Source organism: Piliocolobus tephrosceles, chromosome 16, assembly GCF_002776525.5.
Source record: "Piliocolobus tephrosceles isolate RC106 chromosome 16, ASM277652v3, whole genome shotgun sequence".
In the NCBI taxonomy this organism is placed as follows: domain Eukaryota; kingdom Metazoa; phylum Chordata; class Mammalia; order Primates; family Cercopithecidae; genus Piliocolobus; species Piliocolobus tephrosceles.
Genome location: NC_045449.1, coordinates 23,939,275 through 23,959,369, shown reverse-complemented (window position 1 = coordinate 23,959,369; position 20,095 = coordinate 23,939,275). Strand labels below are relative to the sequence as shown.

The 20,095-nt window shown below is 44.4% G+C and overlaps 1 pseudogene; it reads right to left on the bottom strand.

Annotated features, from left to right (window-relative positions):
• Positions 1–464: 464 nt before the first annotated feature.
• On the bottom strand, positions 465–588 carry LOC111520861 (annotated as a pseudogene).
• Positions 589–20,095: the final 19,507 nt, after the last annotated feature.

The following is a 20,095-nucleotide window of genomic DNA, read 5'->3' as shown; positions in this document are numbered from 1 at the left end:
CTGAGGCGGGCGGATCACCTGAGGTAAGAAGTTCGAGACCAGGCTGGCCATAGTAGATCTGTGCTCCAGGGAAGAAGCATGTTGATCAGGCCTAAGCAATCCGTGTATACAGTGTATGTATGACCATCCCCCAGTCTCCCTCAGGGATGGGCACATGATCCAATTAGAGCCAATGGGTGTAATAAGATTTTCTCTGGCTTTTTTGGGAAAGAAATTTTCTTATTTTCTCCCAAAAATGTAATATATGTATTGAATTCTCGAAATGGAGTCCAATGGTATGATCCTGGCTCACTGCAACCTCTCCTCCCAGGCTCAAACGATCCTCCTACCTCAGCTTCCCAGGTAACCGGGACTACAGGCATATGACACCATGCTGGCTAATTTTTGTGTTTTTTTGTAGAGATGGGTTTCGCCATGTTCCCCAGACTGGTCTTGAACTCCTGGCCTGAAAGGATCTGCCTGCCTCAGCCTCCCAAAGTACTAGGATTACAGGTGTGAGCCACTGTGCCCAGCCTATGATTTTTCAATGAGCAATAATCATACCTCAGATAAATCTCATTGGTTACAATACTGCCACTATGCAAAGTTTCTGAAATTTGATGATGATGATAATAACAAAAATAGTGAAATAGTTAACACTTATTGAGTGCCGATTATATGCCAGAGAGAGTTCTAAACACTCTACTTATTTACTCCTCACAATAACCATATTGGGTAGGTATAATTAATATTCCCTTTTAGAAATGGTGGAACTGGGCCTGGCGCAGTGGCTCACACCTGTAATCCCAGCACTTTGGGAGGCTGAGATGGGCGGATTACCTGAGTTCAGGAGTTCGAGACCAGCCTGGCCAATATGGTGAAAAAATTAGCCGGGCGTGGTGACACACACCTGTAATCCCAGATACTCAGGAGGCTGAGGCAGGAGAATTGCTTGAGCCAAGGAGACGGAGGTTGCAGTGACAGGAGATAGTCCCACTGCACTCCAGCCTGGCCAACAGAGTGAGACTCTGTCAAAAAAAAAAAAAAAGAGAGAAAGAAAGAGAGAGAGTGGAACTGAGGCACAGAGAAGAATTTTGATTAACTTATCTAAGTTCTTACAGCCAGTTTGTGGTGAAGCCAGTTGTCAAACTCAGCTTTCACCCTGAGCCACTATATTCTTTCTTTTCTTTTCTTTTCTTTTCTTTTTTTTTTTTTTTTTTTTTTGAGACAGAGTCTTACTCTGTCACCCAGGCTGGAGTGCAGTGGTGCGATCTCAGCTCACTGCAATCTCTGCCTCCTAGGTTCAAGCAATTCTTCTACCCCAGCCTCCTGGGTAGCTGGGACTACAGGCGTGCATCACTGCGCCCGGCTAATTTTTGCAGTTTTAGTAGAGACGGGGGGTTTCACCATATTGGCCAGGCTGGTCTCGAAATCCTGACCTTGTGATCCACCCGCCTTGGCCTCCCAAAGTGATGGGATTACAGGCATGAGCCACCATGCTCGGCCTATATGCTTTTTTTTTTTTTTTTTTTTTTTGAGACGGAGTCTCACTCTGTTGCCTAGGCTGGAGTGCAGTGTCACGATCTCGGCTCACTGCAGCCTCCACCTCCCAGGTTCAAGCAATTCTCAGAGCCACTACATTCTATTTCCTTGAGAGAATATAAGGACTGGAATTGCTATTTCCTTTTGCTGTGAAGCCCCCAGAACAAAGACAACTCAGTGGAAAACACATTCTGGAGATAAAACCAGATCATTGAAGACCTGGAACTAATTCTGTCTAAAGTCAGTCCTGACCCTGGAGTTTTTAGCGTGCGCGTGCCAAAACATTCCCATTCTTCTTAAGCTACGTTGGGTCTGGTTCTCTTTCGTTTGCAACCAAATAGTCCTCACACAGAACTGTTTATTTTTTGGCCTTTCCCACCAGGCTATGATCTTCACAAGCATATGACTGTTTGTCTTATTTATATCTATGTCCACAAACTTAGCATAATGTACATAATGACATTCAACAAATGTTTGCTATCAGTTCAATAATTCTGCAAACATTTTCTCCTATGTGTCAGAAATTGGGTTAGGTGTGGGAGATGTCAAGAAGAGTGAGTGACTGAAAGCTGTTTGCCTGGAGTGTATGGAAGAATAGCTGCTGCAAAGGTTAGTGTGATCAAGAACTCTAGGAAAAGATGTACACACATGCTAGAGCTCTCTGGAGGTTACTGTCATTTTGGTGCTATGTGCCTGGCTGATAGGTATTTCTAGAGTCTTATACATGTCAGTTGTTTTCAGGATTGTCTAAGGTTCTAAGAATGTGTGGAAGTCACCTGCTTCCCAAACTGATGTACATACCAGTTATAGCTGGTCCTGCCATGTAAGTTATGTATTTTCTGCTATGCTTCTCTGTGTCTCTTGACTCCAAAAAGTGTATACTGTAAAATGAATATGCCCTACCCACGTCTCAGACTTATGGTGAAGATCCTGTCTGGATATGAAAGTTCTGTTGTATCCAGGTGATAACTGCTTTCTTTCACCTGACCACAAGTGCTAATATATTCTACTCTAGCTAGCATCCTCACAAAAAACATATCAGTTAGCCTTACCAGCAGTTCCATTCCACTTGTAGTGAACATCTGTTGTTCTTGTCTGTCCCAAATTTCTCCTTCTTCTTCTGGCAAAAAGTACCCACTTGCAATCCAGGACTTTGGGAGGCTGAGGTAGGTAGATCACTTGAGCTCAGGAGTTTGAGACCAGCCTGGTCAACATAGGGAAACCCTGTCTCCACAAAAATTACAAAAATTAACTGGGTGTGCTCGTGTGCACCTATAGTCCCAGCTACTAGGGAGGCTGAGGTGGGAGGATCACTTGAGTCTGGGAGTTTGAGGCTACAGTGAGCCCTGTTTACACCACTGCACTCAAGCCTGGGTGACAAAGTGAGACCCTGTCTCAAAAAAAAACATTTTTTTTTTAAGTACTCTACAGTTCTTAGAGAAGTTTCCTCTCCATTGTTCTGTGGAGTTCTTGTGGGGTTATTACTAGTGGGCCTCTTGCTACAGATGGGCACACCATCATAGCGTGGGCAACCAAAATAGCTCACCCCTTGGTGAAGCAGCTGGGCCAGGGAAGGGCACATGACACAGAGCCTAAGCTGGACCACTCAGAGATGTTCATTTGGATTTTATATACTGCTTTGTGAGAGTGAGAAGTTTTGCTTTGCCTTTGGGCTCATAAACTGGGATGATGTAAATCTAGACTTTCTATGGAAGTTCCTCCCATGCAGACCCCATCTCCCTCAACCAGCATCCCCCTGTTGCATAAAATAAACTATCAAGATGCAAGCTTTCCTCCGTATGATCTATGTGAAACCTGCTTAAATTGCTTATAGAAGCATGTCTATGGTTCATAAGCTCCAAGTTCTGATCTCATCCTCACAAAGTTTCAAATGCCTTCAAATTCTACATTTACAATATTCCAACATTTCTGTGTTGAGTAAATTTATGAAGAAGAAAAATAAAGGGCAAGTTTCATGATAACCATTTTCATGGTGCCGTATGATAACCGGGCCAGACCTCTGTCCCTTCTTCAGGGGTTTCTGAGCAGTGAGTGGGAGAGAGCAGGTTATGTAGGAGAGGTCCCCGCAGTGAGTAGGAGGGAGCTGGTTATGTAGGAGAGGTTGTTTAAAACCTGAACTTTGAGACACTCACTGTCTCTAGTGGGTATAATACAACATATCATTAAAGGAAGCATTTGTTGTTTTTTTTGATATAGAGTCTCACTCTATTGCCCAAACTGGAGTGCAGTGGCACAATCTCGGCTCACCACAACCTTTGCCTCCCGGGTTCAAGCAATTCTCATGCCTCAGCCTCCTGAGTAGCTGGGATTACAGGCATGCACCACCATGCTGGGATAATGTTTATATTTTTAGTAGAGAAGGGGTTTCGCCATGTTGGCCAGGCTGATCTCGAACTCCTGGCCTCAAGTGATCTGCCCGCATTGGCTTCCCAAAGTGTTGGGATTATAGGCATGAGCCACTGCACCTGGCCAAAGGAAGCAGTTGATTAAAACAGATATTAGAAATTTTCCTGGTTCATTTCCTGTGTATAAACAGTATTGATGGCAGCATTCAGTGTTGAGATGTATTAAACTACGTGGCAGCAGTGGGAAGCACCCAAGTCCCCAGTTCAACAGCTGTATCCCCTGCCCCAATATGGACACTCAACTTTATAACAAAATTCAATCTATAGAGAAAAATACCCAGGAATTGGGAGCTGGGTGTGGTGTGTGGAGAGACGGAAAAAAGGGAGACAGAGTCAAACACTTAACAAAACTTTTAAAGCTCCTGCGGCACTGATTTTTCAGTGACAGGGCCTAATATATTTTGTTTTTCCCACCCTTAAACTGATTTGGGCCGGGCACAGGGGCTCACACCTGTAATCCCAGCACTTTGGGAGGCCAAGGCAGGCGGATTACGAGATCAAGAGATCGAGTTCAGCTTGGCCAACATGGTGAAACCCCGTCTCTACTAAAAATACAAAAATTAGCAAGGCATGGTAGCGCACGCCTGTAGTCCCAGCTACTTGGGAGGCTGAGGCAGGTTAATTGCTTGAACCCGAGAGGCGGAGGTTGCAGTGAGCCGAGATCTTGCCACTGCACTCCAGCCTGTTGCCAGGGCTGGTAAAAAAAGAAAAAAAGTGGCAAAAAAAAAAAAAAGGCTGATATGAATTGTCACCTTCAACCACAATACTTTTTTCTTTCTTTCTTTTTTGTTTTTTTAGACAGGGTCTTGCTCTGTCACTCAGGCTGAAGTACAGTGGTGATCATAGCTCACTGCAGCCTCGAACTTCTGAGCTCAAGGGATCCTCCAGCTTCAGCCTCCCAGGTAGCTGGGACTTACAGGCACACATCACTATGCCCAGATACTTTTTTTACGTTTATTTTTTGTAGAGACAGGGTCCAGCCATGTTGCCCAGGCTGGTCTCGAACTCTAGCCTCAAGTGATCCTCCTGACTTGGCTTGCCAAATTCGTGGGATTACATGTGTGAACCACTGCACCTGGCCCCAAAAGACTTCCTGCTAGTATATTACTCCTATTTGGTAAAGAGAAGTCCAAAGAGGAAGCCTAAAGAAAATCCCAAGCCAATAAAATATTAACTTATTTTATGTTTTGATTGCCAGCTGTTTATGTTTCATATGCTGTGTGGCAGAAATCTGGTAGGAATTCATGTAGATTTTTTTTAATCCTGGCAGATGTTAGCCAAAGCAAAGGGCATAACAAAATCACCAACTGGTTCTTAAGATACATTCCAAAAACCTCTCAGTCCACAAACATGCTGCCCAACCCTTCCTATAGTCACAGATGTCCCAGACAATCAACCGTGATGCACTGATCATGGGATGCCTGCCAGAGGATAGTGTCAGAGAAGTGGGATGAATATTTACTTCCTTACACATACACAGTAATAGCTAACACTTTAAAACATTTTCCATGGACCAGGCATGGTGCTAAGTACCTTACATGTTACTTAATCTTACTTACTGAATCTTCACACAACCCTCTGAAGAAGGTAATATTAACCCCATTTTACAGATAAAGAAAAGAATCCTCGGCTTGGTTATGAAAATGACACAAAGTAAGGGCAGCCACCGACCTTCTACATGAAACTCCAAAGTCAGTATCTTTTTCTTTTTCTTTCTTTTTTTTTTTTTGAGACAGAGTCTCACTGTGTCGTACAGTGGCACAATCTCAGCTCACTGCAACTTCCACCTCCTGGGTTCAAGCAATTCTCCCGCCTCAGCCTCCTGAGTAGCTGGGATTACCGGCATGAGCTGCTGCACCCAACCCAAAGTCAATTTGTTTTTGTTTTGTTTTTGAGACTGAGTCTCACTCTGTCCTTAGGCTGGAGTGCAGTGGTGGTGCAATCTTGGCTCACTGCAACTCCGCCTCCTGGGTGCAAGCAATTCTCCTGCCTCAGCCTCCCAAGTAGCTGGGACTACAGGCGTACACCACCACACCCAGCTAATTTTTGTATTTTCTTTTTAGTAGAGACAGGGTTTCACCATGTTGGCCAGGATGGTCTCGATCTCTTGACCTTGCAATCCACCCACCTGGGCCTCCCAAAGTGCTGGGATTACAGGTGTGAGCCACTGCACCCGGCCCAAAGTCAATGTTTTTATCTGCTGCTGTACTGTACTACTTTTCCATCCACTGCTTCATTTCTTCAGGGCTGGATTTATTTTGGACTCTGAGGGGGCTTCTTTTTTCTTTTTTCTTTTTTTTTTTTTGAGACAGAGTGTCGCTGTGTCGCCCAGGCTGGAGTGCAGTGGTGCCATTTCAGCTCACTGCAAGCTCCGCCTCCTGGGTTCACGCCATTCTCCTTCCTCAGCCTCCCGAGTAGCTGGGACTACAGGCACCCGCCACTTTGCCCAACTAATTTATCGTATTTTTGGTAGAGACAGGGTTTCACTGTGTTAGCCAGGATGGTCTCGATCTCCTGATCTCGTGATCCGCCCTCTTCAGTCTCCCAAAGTGCTGGGATTACAGGCGTGAGCGCCCCCGCGCCCGGCCTGAGGTGGCTTCTTTAACTTATTAATGGCTTGGTGCAGATGTGTATCTGATAGGTACTTGATACTAAAAGGTTTTTAGGTCAGGACTTTCTTATATTGAATTGTGTTCTACCAACTGTTGCGTACTTGGCCCAAGTACCTTGGCCCTTATGGGTTAAAATGGAAGAATCTGCTGCCTCCATGTGCAGGGCATTTTAAAAGGATTGGCATTTTTAAAAGATTTTCACAAAATGGATCACATTATATGAGAATATAGAGCTCAAGAAAAAACTCTGTACATGATCAGCTTTATTTTCCAGTCTGTAAAACCACACTTCTATCAGGCATCCTTCTGTAGACATGTTTGAGTAAGATGGGCAACAGAGCAAGACTCTGTCTCAAAAAAAAAAAAGGCTCAGCTTGGTGGCTCACGCCTGTAATCCCAGCAATTTGGGAGGCCAAGGTGAGCAGATTGCCTGAGCTCAGGAGTTCAAGACCATCCTGGGCAACACAGTGAAAACACGTCTCTACTAAAATACAAAAAAAATTAACGGGGCGTGATGGTGTGCGACTATAGTCCCAGCTACTCAGGAGGTTGAGACAGGAGAATTGCTTGAACCCGGGGGCAAAGGTTGCAGTGAGCTGAGATCATGCCACTACACTCCAGCCTGGGCGACCGTGCAAGACTCTGTCTCCAAAAATAAAAGATAAAAATAGAGACAGGGTCTTGCTTTAGTGGTCAGGTTGGTCTCAAACTCCTGGCCTCAAGCAGTCTTCACACCTCCGCCTCCCAAAATGCTAGGATTATAGGTGTGAGCCCTTGCACCAAACCTGCTTTTTGTTTGTTTGTTTTAAAAGTTCATAGCCAGGCACAGTGGCTCACAGCATTCCAGCCTGGGCGTCAGTGCGAGACTCAGTCTTGAAAATAAAAAAATAAAAATTAACTCTGAGGATCAGAAAAGCAAGCTCTCTGCTTCAGTGGGATGTGTATATGATTTGTTCTCAATACTACCTCTTGTAGTAAGGGTCCTTGCTCTTCGAGTTGGTCATTCCTCTCTTCACCTATGTTGTCAACCACTCTCAAATAGCAACTCCCCCTCAGCATTAAAAACATGCCCTAGTTTCTTCTTCTTTGGGGAGAAAAGAAAGATTACTTTTGTCTCTTCTGTCTACAGCCAAGCTTCTTGGAATTCCAAGTTATCTATCTTCCCACCTCTACTGAAATTGATCTTGCCAAGGTCAAAACTGACTTCTTGGTTGCAATGTCTAGTGAAGTCATTTAATACTTTTCTTCCTGTCATCTGCAGTATTTGACATCATTGACACTCCTTCCATCTTGAAACTGTGTTCCTCCTTGGCTTTTTCAACACCACTCAAAACCAGATTTCCTTCCACTTTCCTGTCCTGGCAGGGTCCTCTTCCTTCACCTAACCCTTAAAAGATGCCCCTCCAATCCTGATCTCTTTTCCTGAAATTGTGATAGCAAGAATGTTCTCTTCTAGTTATTTCATACATTTAGGAGTGGAAAGAGATTCAGGCTTTCCCTAGTACTTTTAAATTTTTTTATGGAAAATTTCAAACATGTTCAAAAGGAGTGCAATAAATAATAAACTTCCACGTGTCCGTCACCTAACTGGAACTAATATAAACACTTTATCATTCTCTTTACCTCTTCTGCCACAAACCCTTATTCTCCCTGCCGGAGTTTTTTTTTTTTTTTTTTAATTTATTTTAGAGACAGGGTCTCACTCTCTCTCCGAGGCTGGAGTGCAGTGGCACAATCATAGCTCACTGCAGCCTCAAATTCCTGGGCTCAGGCAATCCTCCACATTCAGCCTCCCAAGTAGCTTAGACTACAGGTGTGTGCCACCATACTCAGCTAATTTTAAAAATTTTTTTGTAGAGATAGGGGTCTCACTGTGTGTCCCTGGCTGCTCTTAAACTCCTGAACTCAAGCAGTCTTCCTGCCTAGTCCTGCCTAGTGCTCCCAAAGTGCTGGGATTATAGACATGAGCCATTCACACCCACTCAACACCCTCGAAGTATTTTTATTTATTTATTTGTTTGTTTGTTTTTTCGAGACAGAGTCTCACTTTGCCACCCAGGCTGGAGTGCAGTGGCACAGTCTTGGCTCATTGCAACCTCTGCCTCCCAGGTTCAAGCGATTTTCCTGCTTCGAGTAGCTAGGATTATAGGCATGCGCCACCACGCCAGCTAATTTTTTTGTGTTTTTAGTAGAGCATGCTCAGCTAATTTTTTTGTATTTTTAGCAGAGACAGGCTACTTGGCCAGGCTGGTCTTGAACTCCTGAACTTGTGATCCACCCGCCTCAGCCTCCCAAAGTGCTAGGATTACAGGTGTGAGCCACCTCTCCCAGCCCCCTGGAGTATTTTTAAATAAACCTCTTGTAAATTATAACATTTCACCTGTATATACTTCAGCATGTATCTGTAACAAAGACCTTTATTGTAACATAACCACAATATCATTATCACACCTTTACAAAATTTTTTTAAAAAATGTTTTCTTTGTTTTTTTTTTTTGTTGTTGTTGTTGTTTTGAGATGGATTTTCACTCTTGTCACCCAGGCTGGAGTGCAATGGCGCAATCTTGGCTCACTGCAACCTCTGCCTCCCAGTTTCAAGCCATTCTCTTGCCTCAGCTTCCTGAATAACTGGGATTACAGGTGGGAGCCATTGTGACTGGCTAATTTTTGTATTTTTTTTAGTAGAGATGGGGTTTCACCATATTGGCCAGGTTGGTCTTGAACTCCTGACCTCAGGTGATCTGCCTTCCTCAGCCTCCCAAAGTGCTAGGCGTGAGCCATTGTGGCCGGCCCCCATCTCTATTTTTTTTTTTTTTTTGAGACACAGTCTTGCTCTGTTGCCAGGCTGGAGTGCAGTGGCACGATCTCAGCTCACTGCAACCTCCACCACCCAGGTTCAAGCAATTCCCCGCCTCAGCCTCCTGAGTAGCTGGGACTACAGGCGCGCCACCATGCCCGGCTAATTTTTTCTATTTTAGTACAGACGGGGGGGTTTCACCATGTTGGCCAGGATGGTCTTGATCTCCTGACCTCGTGATCTGTGTATTTTTAAAAAGAAAGAAAAAGCAACTCTACTAATTTTTACTGTTATTTCCTCTCCTTTTGAAAGGCTATGTTAAATTCCCATACTCCCGTGCCACTTCTGGCTTTGATGACCTTCACTCCATTATCACACCATAGGTGCAGACCTTATTGCTCAGGACACACATGAACACAGAGATTTTCCCCATTACTGCTAAGAGACCCAACAGTCTGCTTTGGAATTAGATAATGCATTGAGAAAGCTAGCATTTATCTCAGATCAGACTCTTTGAATGATAGGAGGAATATAGGATTGAGAAACTTTCGTTCCCTGGAAGGGAACACGCCAGTTGTGAAAAGTCCAAGGTTGTAAATTGTCAGATGGTGACTGCCTGGGAAACCTATCAAGATTCCTGACAGCTCAGCTGAGAACCTAATTACCAGTTACAAAGAGAGACAGGAAAAACGTGTTGTCAGAGTGCGCCTGGTCAGAGAGAATGAAGTATGATGTCCCAGCCTCATCACCAGCCTCCTTCTTGTTTCGACTAGAACAAAACACAATTAGTATAATTGACATTACACATGTTTATTATCTGGAACAAAGGAACCATGTCAAACCATAACTCTGTGTCAGCTGAGTCTTTGGTGATCACATAAACTGAACAATGGCATTTGACCTGATTGTGCAAAAACACTTCCGGGATTCTCAGTGCCAAGGATAATACCATCCTGTACTTAACTTTTCACCTGGAGTTTACACAAACTTCAACCAATCCTCCTAATTTCCTGGAGTGAAGAGGAGCAGTGATCTTTTGTTCTAGTGAAGCCCAGAGAGGGATAAGAACTTACCTAAAGCCACACAATCAGCAAATCAGCATCTTTTCTTTTCCTTTCTTTTCTTTTTTTTTTTTTTTTTTTTTGAGACAGAGTCTCTCACTCTGTTGCCAAGGCTGGAGTGCAATGGCATGATCTCAGCTCACTGCAACCTCTGCCTCCCGGGTTCAAGCGAGTCTCCTGTCTCAGCCTCTCGAGTAGCTGGGATTACAGGTGCCTGCCACGACACCCGGCTAATTTTTCTTTCTTTTTCCTTTTTTTTTTTGTTTTTGTTTTTGTAGAGATGGGGTTTCACCGTGTTGCCCAGGCTGGTCCAGAATTCCTGAGCTCAGGCAATCCACCTGCCTTAGCCTTCCAAAGTGCTAGGATTACAGGTGTGAGCCACCGTGCCCGGTGTCAGCATCTTATTTTGTAAGGAAAATAAATTAATATCAGCCATGCTGCAACACCAACATGAGGAAATTAGCGCTCTTCATCAAGAATCCCTGTACTGGGGAAAACCAACATTAGTGTATTCACATGCTAGTTTTTACAAAGACTTCTAGTCTTGCAAAACTCACCCACACTTCCCACTCTCTTACCTCAATTGTATCAGCAGCAATTGAGCATAAATGCTAACTTTCTCAGTAGGAGATTTTTTTTTTTCAGTTCTTGAAAACAGGGACCTGGCACTTATAGCAGCGGGGGGATAGAGAGAGAATTAATATTTATTGGGGACCTATTATATTCCAGATAGTATAGTTTACCTCTATCTAATCTGTAAGCCAACTGGCAAAGTAGATGCTAGTATAGATATCATCAGATGCCATACCTGGAGCTCAGAAAGTTTGAGTAAATTGCCCAAGCTCACATATTTGGTCAATGGCAGAACAGAATTTTTAACTTTTTATTTATTTGTTTATGTACCTTTTTTTTTTTTTTTTTTGAGACGGAGTCTCACTGACGCCCAGGCTGGAGTGCAGTGGTGGAATCTTGGCTCATTGCAAGCTCCGCCTCCTGGGTTCATGCTATTCTCCTGTCTCAGCCTTCCGAGTAGCTGGGACTACAGGAGCCCGCCACCACACTTGGCTAATTTTGTTTTTGTATTTTTAGTAGAGACAGGGTTCCACGGTGTTAGCCAGGATGGTCTCGATCTCCTGACCTCATGACCTGCCCACCTTGGCCTCCCAAAGTGCTGGGATTACAGGAGTGAGCCACTGCGCCCGACCTGTTTATGTATCTTTTAGAACAGACTTTTAAGTCTCACTGTGTCACCCAGGCTGGAGTGTGGTGGCACTATTTTGGCTCACTGCAACCTCTGCCTCGTGGGCTCAAGCGATTCTTGAGCCTCGTTCTCCAGAGTAACTGGGATTATAGGCCTGTACCACTACACCCAGTAAATTTTTGGTATTTTTAGTAGAGATGGAGTTTCGCTATGTTGGCCAGGGTGGTCTCGAACTCCTGTCCTCAAGTGATCCACCCACCTCGGCCTCCCAAAGTGCTGGGATTACAGGTGTGAGCCACCACCCTGACCTAAAGTCTGTGTTCTTTATAATGCACAGTGCTACCTCAGCAGAAGAGGAGGAGCTATGGGGACCTCCCAAGAGATAAAATTGATGAAATGAGCGACTCTGAACTCCCAGTACTTTTGTTTTTGTTTGTTTGTTTGTTTGTTTATTTATTTATTTATTGAGACAGAGTCTCGCTCTGTCGCCCAGGCTGGAGTGCAGTGGTACTATCTTGGCTCACTGCAAGCTCTGCCTCCTGGGTTCACAACATTCTCCTGCCTCAGCCTCCCGAGTAGCTGGGACTATAGGTGCCTGCCACCATGCCTGGCTAATTTTTTGTATTTTTAGTAGTGATGGGGTTTCACTGTGTTAGCCAGGATGGTCTTGATCTCCTGACTTCATGATCTGCCCGCCTCGCCCTCCCAAAGTGCTGGGATTACAGGCATGAGCCACCGCACCCAGCCAAGAACTCCCAGTACTTTTGATTGTCCTATACACATATGGATTAGAATTGCCTGGCACAAATAGAAGGCATTCGGGCAAAATACTCCATCAGATTAAAAGATACTACAGAGAAAAGGGAACTGGGTTGGAGAATGGGAGATTGGAAAGGAAATGAAATGGATGAAGAGAAAGAAGGATCAGGAACGGAGTATGCCTGGGAAATTGAGTGAGTAACTTGGGGTTGTTACCAGAGACCTTGCACCAGGACCCACAGAACAATACAGAAGCCGATACTCCTTTTTTTTTTTTCTTTCTTTTTTCCTCTCTCTCCACTCACCATTTATTTTGTCTTCTGTAAAAGGATTAGCAGGATGGGCTCAGTGGGAAAGGAGGCCCCTGTGGGATCCTGTTACCAGCCATCTGTGTTCTGTTCTTTACTTCTGAACGAGACGGCTCCAAAACTCTGAGGGAGTTGGAGCTGCATACAGATCAGCAGAGCTGTTGCTAACAGCTCTGACGCCTGCAGGATGACTCAACCCTCTGTGCCTGGCAGAGTCAGCTGTGGTCCCCTGGAGCCTCCTACTCTAGGGAGAAAATCAGAGATGTGGGGAAGTGGCTTGGGGAAAGGGAAGGGGGGCCCTCAATCTTGGGCAGGAATTCAGGCTAGAAGGATAAATTAGGGCACTTGAGTCTTCATTTAAGAGTTCCAGCTAATGATTACAGATGACAGTGAGGAAAGCACAATCTTCTGTATACTTTAACTGCTCCCCAAAAAGATTATACTGTCTGCAGGATGGCAGTCAGTAAAAGCCATATGGTTGTGTCACCAGGAATTCATCCCAAACAGAAATCTCACTCACTTCCCTGGTGAATTTTATTCAGGTACAGGCAGCTTCTGCTGTTCCCTCACTTTCTGAGAAGCCCAAAGACTCTTTTTGTCCACACAGGGCACCAGTAATACTTAACATTTTCAGTGCTGAACAGTTGCTAGCTTCAGACCTCTCCTCTGGTCACTTACTCAGATGTCTCCTAGTCATAGGCAATTGGGAAGAAGAAACCATGCTAGAAAGCTCCTAGGTAGCCTTCCTGTTCTGGTCTTTGTTGCTTGTGTATGGATCATGCCAAGAGTTGTCTGGATTAACCCTATACCAATACTTAAACACCCAGCTCCACCCAACTCCCCAAACAACCCCAACCTTCCCTCAAAGAACTTTCCTTTTTATTTGGCTCCTAATCATTCACTAATAGACAACCCCCCAGCTTTGTCTTTTGGGTGTCATGGCAACTCAAAAGAAACAGTTGACACTGCCAATAAAGGCATCTGCAAGAGCTCCCTAAAGCCAGACTCCTTTAAAAACAATAATACAAAATGGAATCACCACTATATCCACCCTCCCTACCACCCCACATACAGACCCTCAATTGTTGCTTTAGGGAGAGACTCGGCAGTTCTTGGAATAGCTGAGAAAGTAGCTGCTTTGCCCCATATGAAAGGTTTTCATACTCTAATACAATTCTTTCTTTAGACATTAGCCTATAAATCAAACCCACCTCCCAGGTGTCCTTGGAATTTTTTACAAAATAAGTCTGCATGTGCCCTTTACTTATTTTCATTTTTCTGTTCCTGTAGGAAGAATCTGGGTATTTGGTATTTCAGGGATAGAATGTCTGGCTAGTTTCCCACAATGAGGGGACTCTTGATGCGCTCATATAATATGTGTGAAAGTGCTTTTATATAAGTGCTCAAGTATTCATATTAACTAGCGTTCCCTGCCCTCCTTCCCCTTTAGTTCAGGCTATATAGTATAGTAGTTAAGCTCTGGGACTCTGGAACCAAATTTCCTGGATTGAATCTTCTACTTTGCAACTTTTCGTAAGCCTTTCTCTGTGCCTCACTTTCCCCATCTGTAAAAATGAAGGAAAAAAAATAAGCATCTGCTTCAGAGGTTTTGGGGAAGATTAAATAAATTCAAATCTATAAAGTGCTTAGAACAGTAGATAGTTGTATATGCTGAGCATCTTTTTTATATCAAGTTTACTACTAGACACAGTATGCTGCTGTGAAACACAGACAAGGTAACCTGTCCTCAAAGAATTCACAGCCTGATATTCTCTGGGTAGAGAGAGACAAACAAATATCTAGGTAATGTGACAATTGCTTCTCTAAATGAAGAGAGAAAACAGAGGAGCGAGCCAGAAATTTACCCTTAAAGGATGGTTGGGTTTTCCCAAAACAGAGAAATGGTGTGTCAGTTAGGAACTCTGGGTTGCAAATAATAACTTGCTCCATTTAGTTAAACAATTTTATTTTAAGGATCTATGTCACAGAAACTCAGGAAAACTAAGAGCCCAGAAGAGCAAGAAATGGCATTTTTAATATTTTCACTCTGATGTTCACTCATTAGTATGACTTAGCTATTTTCCTCCTGGCAGGGCCTCTTCCACCAGTACTGATGGATTCCTTATTCTTCCCTTCAGATGAATATTCTCTGCCTCATAGTTTCTATTTCCTTGTAGGTTTCCTTGATTCCTCATGGCTCTGACTTTATCTTAATATTAATAGCTTTTCTTTAGGTATAATTTCAGCTTTTGTTCTTAGCATTCGAAGCTGCATCCTCGGGCTGGGTTCGGTAGCTCATGCCTGTAATCCCACCACTTTGGGAGGCCGAGGTGGGTGAATCACTTAAGGTTAGGAGTTCGTAGACCAGCCTGGCAAACATGGTGAAACCCCATCTCTACTAAAAATACAAAAATTAGCTGGGCATGGTAGCAGGTGCCTGTAATCCCAGCTACATGGGAGGCTGAGGCAGAAGAAAACAAACTCAAAACCAAACAAAAAACTGCCTTTTCTCCTTTTGCTAACTCAAAATTTAAACATTAAGAGAGACTGGGTGCAATGGCTCATGCCTGTAATCCCAGCACTTTGGGAGGCCAAGGCAGGGAGATTGCCTGAGCTCAGGGCTTCGAGACCAGCCTGGCCAACATGGTGAAACCCCATCTCTACTAAAAATACAAAAATTAGCTGGGTGTGGTGGCGGGCACCTGTAATCCCATCTACTCGGGAGGCTGAGGCAGGAGAATTGCTTGAACCTGGGAGGCAAAGGTTGCAGTGAGCCGAGATCGTGCCATTGCACTCCAGCCTGGGTGACAAGAGTGAAATGCTATCTCAAAATAAATAAATAAGTAAGTAAATAAATAAATAGGCTGGGCGTGGTGGCTCACACCTGTAATCCTAGCACTTTGGGAGGCCAAGGCGGGCAGATCATGTGGTCAGGAGTTTGAGATCAATCTGACCAACATAGGGAAACCCCGTCTCCACTAAAACTACAAAAATTAGCTGGGCATGGTGGCACGCACCTGTAATCCCAGCTATTCAGGAGGCTGAGGCAGGAGAATCGCTTGAACTTGGGAGGCAGAGGTTTCAGTGAGCTGAGATTGCTCCACTGCACTCCAGCCTGGGCATCATACAGAGACTCCTTCTCAAAAAAATAAAAACAAAAATAAAATAAATAAATAAAGAGAATCTGGGCCAGGCGCAGTGGCTCACATCTGTAATCCCAGCACTTTGGGAGGCCAAGGTGGGCAGGATCCCTTGAGCCCAGGGGTTCGAGACCAACCTGGGCAATACAGTGAGACCCCCGTTTCACATATCTTTAAAAAATAATACGTTTTTTAAAAAAGAGACAGCATCTGATCAACCTACTCCTTTTTAATTGTCAGATATGTTGGAAGTTGCTAGCCAGGTCCTGGATTATCCATCGTTGCATCAGATGCCAATTCTGGTCCAGTCAACTAAGGCAAAAGGGACATGATTATGGCTACCTAGGGGCTGTCTCTTCAACAGAGGCTGTGGGTGGGAAAGTTTCCCTTCGGAAGGAAATGTAGATGTAGCAGTCTTGATCTTCTGTCTAGAACAGAAATAAGAAACAACATGTACAAAGAGCCCGAGAAAGAGAAACGCAGTGTCTGGAGTTGATTCAACAGACACTTACCGAAGGATTGCTAAATGTCAGTCACTATGTAAGGAATAGATAACAAATGCTTTGATGAGTGTTAGGATGCCATGGGAGCCCATTGCAGGGTCACCCAAACAAGACATGGGATGTCAAGAAGGGTTACTTAGAAGAAGGAAGCTCCACATGGGATCAGATAGAGACGTAGGAATAAAAAGGAGCATGGCAGGCTGCGTGCGGTGGCTCACACCTATAATCCCAGCACTTTGGGAGGCTGAGGTGGGCGGATCACCTGAGGTCAGGAGTTTGAGACCAGCCTGGCCAACATGGTGCAACCCCATCTCTACTAAAAACACAAACAATTACTTGGGGACATGATGGCTCACGCCTGTGATCCCAGCACTTTGGGAGGCTGAGGCGGCCGGATCATGAGGGAAGGAGTTTGAGACCAGCCTGACCAACGTGTTGAAACCCTGTTTCTACTAAAAATACAAAAATTAGCCAGACGTGGTGGCACGTGCCTGTAATCCCAGCTACTCAGGAGGCTGAGGCAGGAGAATTGCTTGAACCTGGGAGGCGGAGGTTGCAGTAAGCCAAGATCGCGCCTCTGTACTTTAGCCTGGGTGACAGAGGGAGACTCTGTCTCAAAAAACAAAACAAACAAAAAAATTAGGCGGGCTTGGTGGCACATGCCTGTAATCCCAGCTACTCAGGAGGCTGAGGTAGGAGAATCGCTTGAACCCAGGAGGCAGAAGTTGCAGTGAGCCGAGATCGCACCATTGCACTCCAGCCTGGGCAACAAGAGTGAAACTCCATCTCAAAAAAAAAAAAAAAAAATAGCTCAGTGTGGTGGCGGGCAACTGTAATCCCAGTTACTTGGGAGGCTGAGACAGGAGAATCTCTTGAACCTAGGAGACAGAAGTTGCAGTAAGCCAAGATCACGCCATTGCCGTTGCACTCCAGCCTGGGCAACAGAGTAAGACTCTGTCTCAAAAAAAAACAAAATAAAGAGCATGGATTCCAGGATCTGAAAGAAACTTAATGAGACTGTTAGAAAATGAGGGGGAATAGCAAGAGATATGCAGGGACTATGTCATTCAGGTATTAAAAACTGTAGTTACCATTTACTGAACACAGAACAGAACACTATGCTCATTATTTTGTGTGTATTAGCTTATTTAATCCTCTCAACAATTCTATGAGGTAGGAATAATATATATATATTGAGATGGAGTCTTGCTCTGTCGCCCAGGCTGAAGTTCAATGGCACAACCTCGGCTCACTGTAACCTCCACCTCCTGGGTTCAAGTGATTCTTCTGCCTCAGCTTCCCCAGTAGCTGGGAATACAGGCGCATGCCACCACGCCCAGCCAATTTTTTTTTTTTTGTATTTTTAGTAGAGACGGGATTCACCATGTTGCCCAGGCTGGTCTCGAATTTCTGAGCTCAGGTGATCCACCTGCCTCAGCCTCCCAAAGTGCTAGGATTACAGGTCCCAGCCACTGTGCCAGGCCTTTCTCTCTCTCTCTCTTTTTTTGAGATGTAGTCTTACTCTGTCACCCAGGCTGGAGTGTAGTGGAACGATCTCGGCTCACTGCAACCTCCATCTCCTGAGTTCAAGTGATTCTCCTGCCTCAGCCTCCCTAGTAACTGGGATTACAGGCACCTGTCACCACGCCCAGCTAATTTTTTGTATTTTTAGTAGAGATGGGGTTTCACCATGTTAGCCAGGGTGGTCTTGAACCTCAATGACCTCAAATGATCTGCCTGCCTTGGCCTCCCAAAGTGGGATTACAGGTGTGAGCCACTGTGCCTGGCCTATTGTTCACATTTTTAAGATGAGGAAACCAAACCTCAGTGAGATTTACTAATTGTCTAATATTCACATAACTAGCAAGTGGCCAAACTGCTAATAAATGAAATTATATTTACTTTGTGGGTCATATTCAGAATATAACGGTATTTATTTTAAGAGCAATGGGAAGCCATTGAAGGGTTTTAAAGCAAAATTGCATTTTGGAAAGATCATTCTTGCTGCAGAGTATAAAATGGATTGTAATGAGCAAAAGGAGATGTAGGGAGACCACTTGGGACCCCACTGCAGACCAGGTGAGAGATGGTAGTAACTTGGACCAGGAGGACAACAGTGCTATAGATGTAATCATTCATGTATTATTTTGATAAATAAATATTTAATGAGCTCCCATGAAGAGTGCTAGGCACTAAAGATAAATATTTGAGGCTGGGCGTGGTGGCTCACGCCTGTAATCCCGGCACTTTGGGAGGCAAGGCAGTGGATCACGAGGTCAGGAGATTAAGACCATCCTGGCTAACACGGTGAAACCTCGTCTCTACTAAAAATACAACAAATTAGCCGGGCGTGGTGGTGGGCTCCTGTAGTCCCAGCTACATGGGAGGCTGAGGCAGGAGAATGGTGTGAACCCTGGAGGCAGAGGTTATGGTGAGCCGAGATTGCGCCACTGCATTGCAGCCTGGGTGACAGAGCGAGACCCTGTCTCAAAACAAACAAACAAACAAAAAGATACAAGTTTGAGCAAGGTGGACATGGTCCCTGCCCTCAAAGAGTTTCTCTAAGAGATACAATAGACATACAATGTCGTACTGATGGAAAATAAGTGGCCTGGGATAATTAACTGACTTCCAGTTGGCTCCAACACCTATGTTCTTTCCACTACACTACTTCCCCAAGGATTTGTATTTTGGATGAAGAGCAGGGGACTAAAGGGCAGAGTTATGAGGGAAGATCAAGGCGAATTTGGGAAGAACTTGTATGCCATTCTCATCAACTCAGACTTTATTCTGGAAACTTTAGGGAGCCATTGAACATGTGTAAGCCAGGAAATAGCTTGGACAGAAATATGTGTTAGCAAGATCAAAATTTCTTATCCTTTAACACTTAGAATTCGTACCGGGCTAACTAGGCAAGGATAAAAATATGCTAATCTTCTTTTCATAGTCTACCCTCTAGTGGCAAGAGGAAAAACAGCAAGTCCAACTCCATAGGTTTGTAAGGAGCAGCCAGCTTTGATTTGCCCTGCATATTATAGCTCAGAAAGTTGTGCTGCTCATACAATCCTCAGCAAAGACCATCCATTCATTCCTGGATTGCCCCAGCTCATGGACACAGCTATGTCTCTGACTACAGTCAGCAAAGGCTAACACGGCTGCCCTCCGCTGGAAACTTAGTGAAGTGCCTATTACATTTCTCCTGGAACCACTCCTTCTGAGAAAGGCAATTCAAACTGTATCTTAGTAAGCATCCACTTCCTTTTCACCTGAGTTATAAAAGAATAGTGCCCCGTTTGGCTCAAATCTATGAAATGTGGAGGAAGAAAAGGCAAGAGCTAATCATTGTCATGAATTCATCATTGTCATCATCACCATTTCACCATTATCAGCAACAGACTCTAGAAACAACTTGGTGAAGGCTTGAAAATAGAGGGTAGGGCAGATATGGGGCAACCTTCTCAAGGATATCTCCTCCTTTTTTTGAAAAGAGATGTTCTCTTTCTCTTGAATCTTTACTCTCAGTCCCTTTGCCCCAGAGTCTCTGTGCTTCCAAGATGGAGCTCTGATAAATGTCTGCTGTAATAAGATAATAAGAGAGTCTATCTATGTAGCTTGGAAATAAACACTGGAATTGCTTCTCAAAAATCCAGATTGATTTAAACACCCTCTGGCAATGTTCTTTTGGCATCCTCCAATTTTATATAACTTGGGTCACAGTTTCCTCCACTCATTGACTCAGCACTTCAGTGGCAAAGTGACCCTCTAAA